We start from the raw sequence: 8,481 nt of genomic DNA, 5'->3' as shown, positions 1-8,481 counted from the left end.
ATAAAATGAAGTTAAGGCATGATATGTAAATTTTATTGTTTTAAAGAAGTAAAAATAAAATGAAAATAAATGGATGATAAAATAATGAAGAAAATATGTTGAAAAGTCAAACAATATTTTTATATGTACATGAGTGGCCACATGAGTCAAGGATGGGAATGAAGAAAAGTCAAATTCAATTGGAAGAATACTAAATTGGAACCAAGTGAAGCGAACGGCCGGTTGAACAAAAGAATCAAAGAAAGACAAAAAAGTAAAGAAAACAAAAAAGAAGAGTGTAGAAAGGAAGGTGGGGGCCGGCCATGTGAGGAAAGAAAAAGGAAGAGAGAAAAGTTAAGTCGGTTAGTGAAGAAGAAAAAGAGAAGAAACATAAAGGAAGAAAGAAATGAAGAGAAAAAGGGAGAGAGACCAGTGGGAGAGGAAGAGCAAAGAGAATGGTTTTGTTGCACTTTGATGAAGGAAAAGAGAGCTTTTTGCTGTAATTTTTGGAGGAAGAAGAAAGCTAAAAATTTTGAGGTAAGAAAGCTTTTTTTTTTAAGTTAATTGCTGGAATTTTTAAGGTTTTTATGGCTGATTTTGGTGCTGAAAATTCAAGGTTTTTGCTGTTGAAATTGTGTGAATTTGCAACTGAAAATTTTGGAGGTTTTGTTGCCATTAAAGGGCAGCAAAGTGCTACCAACTTGTGCAAAAAAATTGGAGCTATTTGCTGCCAATTTGTGCAAAAAAAAATTGGAGCTGTTTGCTGCCAATTTGTGCAAAAAATTGGACAGCTTTGTGCTGCCAAAATTGAGAAGTTTTGTTGCTGGAAATTGAGTTGGAAATCTGCTAATTTTAAAGTAGAAAATGGCAGCAAAAAAGGTGAGAAAATGAGGCTTTTGGTGATCAATTTTGAGAGGAAAGGAAGAGAGGAAGCCACGGTGATGAAGAGAGGAAGTCATGGTGGTGAAGAGAGGAAGCCACGGTGGTGAAGGGAAGCCACGGGCTGGAAAGAAAAAAAAGAAAAAGAAACATGGAAGAGAGAAAAGGAAAGAAAAAAGAAATGAAATGAAATGAAAAAAAAAATAAATGGGCATAACCCAATAGAAAATAAGTGGGCATGGCCCAATAAGACATAAAAATAAATGGGCTTAGCCCAAATAAAGAAAATGGAGAAGCCCATGAAGGGAGGGCCCAAAAGTCATAAAGAAATGAAAAAGGCCCAATAGTAAGTTAATGTTATATTTTAAGATTTATGGATAGTTTAATATTGTGCATATTTTGGATGAAAAATATGCAAGTTACTTAGAGAATTTTTAATTAAGTTGCTACCCATATAAATGTGTGATTAAGTATACCGAGTTTAAATTGTTGCTAGGAAAGTTTGTCGTGAAGGCGTGCCAAACGAAGTATGTGACTGACAACTAGGAATAATTATACACGCGTATGAATCAATAGTGAAGTAATATCCCACTATTATGAAGTGAGTAAGGGGTGTCAATTTTAAAGAATTTCATATATATATACATGTACGTATATTTTACGTGAAGTACACAATTTATGGAAAGCATGCGTCGATAGAATTTTAATGAATTGTGGGTGAAAGTTATTTTAGAAATCATTTGGAATATATATATATATATATATATATATATATTATACGTAAAGTGTTTTAAACCGAGAAACAAGCTTTTCGAAAAGATTTACATCAAAGGAAATTGTGCCTTATTGTTTGTGTGGTGTGCATTCATAAAATTTATTACATATTCACCATGCTATTTTGATACAAAATATCATGTAAATATTTACAATGAACATTTTACGAAAAGAGAGTTTTAACGTAATACGGGGATCGATATTTTGAGAAAGATTTAAAATATCCCCTTGAAGATCAAATTTGAATTCTTTTAAAAGGTGATTTCATTTTAACGAAGAAATTCAAGAGTAATTGGAGACTGTTACTTGTTGTGTTATAAATTGTATTTTGAATCAAATGGCTTATGATAATGTGGGCATGAATGGCTGGATTGGTATTTCTATTGAAAGTGTATAAACTGTGATTTGCCTTGATAGGCTGGATTGTGATATAATTTGAAATGCCCCATACTTTAATATGGTGATAAATAAAGTTGGTCGGATGCGAATTGAGGCATAATAAGGAACTCTGGGAACCAAAGAGACAAGATAAAATTTTTAGAATAAAATAATATTAAAATATTAATATTTAGCCGGATGTCGAAATCAAACATGAAGAAGGATCATATGGTTGATCCAAGTAAGGGAAAAGATGTCAAGCCTGACTCTATAAAATACTTGTCATGACATACATGTGGTGATAGCATGTTTGCATGCTAGGAGAGTTCCAAAAATTTGACAAAAGTTGATATTGTACCTAGAGGTACAACAAAGTTGATTTAAGCATCGAACAATATCAAATAGAGAATTTAAGATGAAATTAGGAATATTAAAGTCCTAGAATGGTTTAATATGGTGATTTGGAGTTCGAGAATCAATTTGAAGTCAAACCGAAATCTTCACTATCTAGGGGCAAAATGATCATTTGCCACTTGGGGACAAAATGGGAATTTTTAGAAAAGATTTTTTGGCCTCATTTGACTTATTGGAGTATGATTTGAGTATTGGAGTATGATTTGAGGTTAAGAAGAAAAAAAAATTTAATATTGGTATTTTTTAGAGCATAGGGGTAAAATGGTAATTTACCACCTCAGGGGAAAAACAGTCATTTTCCACCACCAGGACATTTGTCCAGCACATGGTTTTCCCTTATCCTCATTTTGACCATTGACTAATTGTGTGGTGGAGATAAAAAGGATTAAAATTTTTAAAGTTTTAAAAATGGACCAATGGAAACATGCCACGTGTCAAGTAAGAATATTTTATTATTTTCCATTAAAATCAGCCTATATTTATTCCATTTTCTCTTCATGTGGCAGGCCATACTAAGAACAAGAGAGGAAAAGAAAAAAACACATGACCTATGTCAAACCCTGTTCTATAAAATAATTACGACGTCATTTACATGCTCAATAGAATGTTTGCATATTTAGGAAGTTCGAAGAATCGTTAAAATACGATATTGCCCCTAATGGTACCATTAAGTCGATTAAGCCTCGAACTAGTTCAAATAGGAATTTTAAGGTGAAATTAAGAGTTTCACAGTTCAAGGATGACTCAAAATGGTAATTCGAAGTTCGAGGATCAATTTGGAGTCAAACCGAAATTTTCACTATCTAGGGGCAAAATTATCATTTGCCACTTGGGGACAAAATGAAAATTTTTAGAAAATATTTTTTAGCCCCATTTGACTTATTGGAGTATGATTTGAGGTTTAAAAGTGAAAAATTTTAATTCTGATATAATTTGGAGTATAGGGGCGAAATGGTAATTTTGCCACCACAGAGGCAAATCGATAAATTTTCACTCCCGACACTTGTCAAGACCAAGGGATTTTATTCATCATGAAAATGGATAAACATGAGAAATGTGTGGTGGAGAATTAAAGAATTAAAAGTCAAATATTTAAAATTTGAACTAATAAGGAAATGCCATGTGTCATGTTTTTATTATTTTATTTTTTTTTATAAAAAGGCAAAAAAATCAGCTCATTTCTCCCATAGTGATCAGCCAAACCAGAAGAGAAGAGAAACCAAGGAAGAATAAACCCTAGGTGGGAAAAATCAAAGAGAAAGTGTTGGAATTCAAGAATTTGATCAAGCAAAGGTAAAATTTCTTTGATTTTGCTAGTGATTTACCTTACCTTACCCATGCATTTTCCCTTAATTGCGATGGTTAAATTACATGTTTTCATGATGAATTCATGGCTGGTCAAAATGGGTATGGAGAGAGAATGATCTTGGATTGGTTTGATTTTTAGGTATGTTAGTGTTTTTAGGTGATTAATGATGTGTAGTATGAAAACAAGTGAAGAAAACCACCAAGGGTTTGGTGCCCATCAATAGCCGAATTCTCTAAGTGAATAATGAGGAAGAATGGGATGTTATTCTAGGTGATTTGATTAAGAAATAATAGTTTTTGGTGTAGGAATTAATGAATTATGAAGAGAAAATTAAGTAGGAAAAATCACGGAGTTAGTCTACCATTATTGGCCGAAAGTTCCAAGAAGAAAAGTGAAGATAAATTTTGCCTAATTGTGTGTTAATTAGTTGTGTTTGGTGAGTTGAGGGATTGGAAAAGAAATGGAGCAAGTTGGAGTAAAATTGGACGCATTGGCCAATTTATTGGATGAAAAATCGACTTAGGCTAATACCGGGTCTAGATGGCTACCCGTGCATTTTTCATTTCATATCATGCATATATATCAAGCCTGAAATAGCTTATGACTGTTAGACACAATTTAAGTGGAATATGTGTCATGGATTATGGCTAAGTGGTGAGCCATTGGATACGAGTAAAGGACTGTACCCGCAGACTGAAAATAGATGTATTTTTACTCCTAATACTGTGAGTGGACAATTTATCATCTTAAATATCTAGAGTAATTATACTTGTTTGATGCTTTTATTAAATGGTGAGCTTAAATTATAAAATATTATGTTTTCCAATTAAAATGTTTTTTTAATAAAAATGAGATTTATACTGGTTTTGAAATCAAATATTATTTTGGTAAAATTGAGTATATGGAGACTATGTTGAATTTATAATTTTATATGTTATTGAAATTGTGGCTTATGACACTATGGTAGCATGATGGCTAAATTTTTGGGTTTGGCATGAAATATATAAAAAGTTTTAGATTGGTCTCGGTAGACTGGATTAAATTTTATTCGCCATATTATGCTACTGAAAATTTTATGGGTCTTGTGGTATATTAAACGGTCACTGTAGTGGTGGGGGTTTCCGTGGACTGCCTATGAGAAGGGCACGGTAACCCAATTATATAACTACCTCCAGGGGAAGATGTTGGATGAAGTATCTCCTGAGGTAAGATTTGAGTGTACCTCACGTTTGGGCCACCACGTGAGAGTGAGACTCAGCCAACACCAAGGAATGGTTGTGTGTCAGATGCGAAAACATGTTTATGGGTATTGGACATTTAACAGCCTTGGCAGTCTTAGTGGGATACCTTGACGAAAGGTACCCGCGAGAATGATTCTAGCAGGGGCCAAGTTTAAGAAATTCATAAGTCAGGAAAATTGTGACGAAAGAAATTGTTTGGTATAGATTGAAATGAATTTTGCATTATGAACATTATTGAAATATAAAGTTTTTTATATTGTCTCCATCTACTCGGTTTTAAATGCTTTTGATGGTAATTGTTTACTCACTAGGATTATGTAATCATAATCTCACTCCTCTTCTTATCCATTTTTCAAGCTTAGGATAGTTTGTTGATAGTTGAGTAAAACGAGAATTAATCTCAGAGTTGCATCCTAAAAAGTAAGGGTTTGTAGCCTATACCTTATTGGTCAGTTGGGGGCCCACATGTTACTGTAAAAGTAATTTTATACTTCAGTTATCTGATTTAAAGTATGTATGAACATATTTAGCTTTTACACCATGTTTTTGTCGGGTTTCAGTATTTTCAAAGAAAAATTACGAAAATACTCCGTGAGCCAAAAAATAATATTTTATTATTTTGATTTGGAAACGACTTATGATTTCTTGAAATGCGAGATTTAATAACTGTCGCTCACCGGGGAGATGCGGAAGCTGATGCTAAGCCTTGCGAGGTTTCGATCGGTATTTGAGGTAATGAGTGCCTATCGGAACGTCGCGGCGATTGTCACGGATCCGATGAGAGTTCTGGGTCGTGACAACCTAGGTGGGAAAATTGAAGAAAAAGTGTGGGATTTCAAAGGATCAAGCAATCAAAGGTAAAATTTCTTGATTTTGACTTGTGATCTACCTTTCCCATGCATTTCTCCTTATTTTTCATGATTAAATTTCATGTTTTCATGGTGAATTCATGGCTGCCCAAATGGGTATGGAGAGAGAATGAAGTTAGATTGATTTGATTTTAAGTTATGTTAGTGTTTTTAGTTAGTTTAGCATATTTAGAAACAAAACAACAAGAAAATAATTCATTTTCTCCTATCACCATTATTGGCCAAATTTTCTAGTGAGGATATTGTGGCTAAAATTGATGATATTTCATGATATTTGGGTGATATTTGATGTTTGGTGAGGCTAAAAATTAAATGGAAAATTTTGGTGTGAAAATATGAATTTTTACCTAATGTATAGACATGTGTGATTATTGAATCGGGACTGATAAATTGAATCTCATTCACAATCACTGAGGTAATTTAGGTATAATTAGAGTGTAGAAAGTGAGAAGAATTGATTTGGAGTAAAATTGGAGATTTTAGCCAATTAGGTCGAATATCACATTTAAGTGATTAATCAAACATTTTGAAATGCATCCCATCGCATGCATTCATTTAGATTTAGAGAGCCTGAAATAGTTTATGATAAATTGACACAATTTATTGAAATTCGTGTCACGTATGATGTATAGGTGGTGGGCCCTCTAACAAGGGTAGAGAAATTGTGTCCGAAGATCGGGAATAAGAGTATATCGAACTCCTAGTACTGTGAGTAACCTTACCATCATTTTTATTATCTAAAGTATGTTTTTATTTGGTTTTGGTGAAATTTATGAAAAGGAGTTTAAATGGTAAATCTTTGTGTTTTACAAACAAAATGTATTTACATGAAAGGATTTTATAAATTGTCTTGAAATCGAATAATGATTTTGAAAAATAGAGTAATTGAAGACCACTTGTTATATTGTAAATTTATGATTTGAAATCGAATGGCATATGACAATATTTGCATGAATGGCTGAATTGATATTTGTGTTGAAATGTATGAAATATGTATTTAGCTTTGAAAGGCTGTGAATTATAGTAATTGCCATATCATGTTATTGAATTTATTGTATGGTGGGTTTAGCTTGCTGTAGTGGGCGGATTCTGTGGACCGACCTATAAGAGGGGCACAGAATCCGAATATATATATGTACCTTGATCGGAGAGGCACGTAAGGTTTCTCTTGAGGTATGGACAGAGTTCACGTCACGCCAAACCACCTCGTGATGATGAACTCTGCTAACACCAAGGAATGGCTGTGTTTTTCAAATTAAAAAAATGTTTTACGTGTATACGAAATTTTAACAGCCTTGGCGAGCTCGAGTGTACGCCTCTGATCAAGGTGTCGTCGAGTACTATTTGATGGCATGAGCTAAATGTTTATAGAAGTCATAAGCCTAAATGAGAAATTAAATGAAATACAACCGTTTGCATGGGTTGGGATAAATTTTCAAATTGTGAAATACTTAAAATGATGGATATTTTAATTGTCTCTTTTTACTTGGCTTTAGATGATTTAAATGATGTTTGTTTACTCACTGGGATTTTATAATCTCACCACCCTCCTTTCCACCCATTTTAGGCTCAGAGTAGGCTGTAGATAGCTGATTCCATCGAGGGCTTCTATTGGATTAACGTCCTCCACACAATAGGTTCACAGTTTCTTTAATTCTAGTTATTGTGGGCCCATTTGATATTGTAAATTTAATAGTTTATTGTGCTACAATATGAATGAATTTATTTTGCTTTTACGTTACAAAAAGGATTTACGTATAACTCCAAAAATACTGTTCAAAAGAAAAGAAAATAAAATATTTTATTGAATATTTTGTTTTATCTTTTTATTATATTCAAATTATTATAATTTCATTCTAAATAAAGGTTTTAGATGCCTAAACTTATTTTTAATTGTGAATTATACGATTGGTACTTGTTTACTACATTTTTAACTGGTTTCGAAATTTTCAGTGGAAAATGACCAAAATGCCCCTGTGAGACAAAATTTTTATTTTATCAGTTTTGAGTTGGAAATAGCTCAAAATCCTTTTGAACATAATATTTGGCAATAGTTACTCATCGGAGAAAATGAGAAACTGATATTAAGCCTTACGGGGTTTCGGTTGGCATTTCGGGAGATGAGTGCCCATCGAGGCACCGAGACGGTTGTCACGGGCTCGAGGGGAGCTCCGGATCTTGACAATTTTAATGGTATCAGAGCTTTTGGTTTTGAAGATCAGAACTTTTGGGTTTAAAGTTGGTTTAAAGTTATTTTAAAGTTGTTTTAAAATTTACAATGTTAATGTGGCTCAAGTCCAATTAAGTTAAGATAAGTTAAGTTAAGTTAAGTTAGGTTAGATTGAATAGAATGCATGCATCTACATCTAGAAACCTACCTACTTTTGAGATGCATAAATAATTAAGCAATTACTATTTGATTGCATATAGGTTTTGAGGTGCACTGGTGACATACACACCATATCTATAAGAGACGGTAATCTCGATACCTCTCATAGTGCTAGCGAGGGATCTCTAGATTCTACGGCTAGAAGCAAATGGCGCCCTGATCCAGGTGATTCGGAAGGTGGTCCATATCGAATTCCTAATAATAGAATTCTTAAAAACTTATCAAAATGGGTTCATAATAAGGGGAGCT

At 33.3% G+C, this 8,481-nt stretch overlaps 1 long non-coding RNA gene across 1 annotated transcript; it reads left to right on the top strand.

Moving 5' to 3' along the window:
* Positions 1-5,339: 5,339 nt before the first annotated feature.
* Positions 5,340-6,551, top strand: LOC108662082 (uncharacterized). The gene is made up of 2 exons (XR_016026482.1): positions 5,340-5,831; positions 6,476-6,551. It is a non-coding gene; the product is annotated as an uncharacterized LOC108662082 (long non-coding RNA).
* Positions 6,552-8,481: the final 1,930 nt, after the last annotated feature.

The sequence above is a fragment of the Theobroma cacao genome, chromosome 5 (genome assembly GCF_053813885.1).
Source record: "Theobroma cacao isolate CCN51 chromosome 5, ASM5381388v1, whole genome shotgun sequence".
In the NCBI taxonomy this organism is placed as follows: domain Eukaryota; kingdom Viridiplantae; phylum Streptophyta; class Magnoliopsida; order Malvales; family Malvaceae; genus Theobroma; species Theobroma cacao.
Note: the sequence above shows the minus strand (reverse complement) of the source record. Positions and strands in the feature narration are given on the sequence as shown.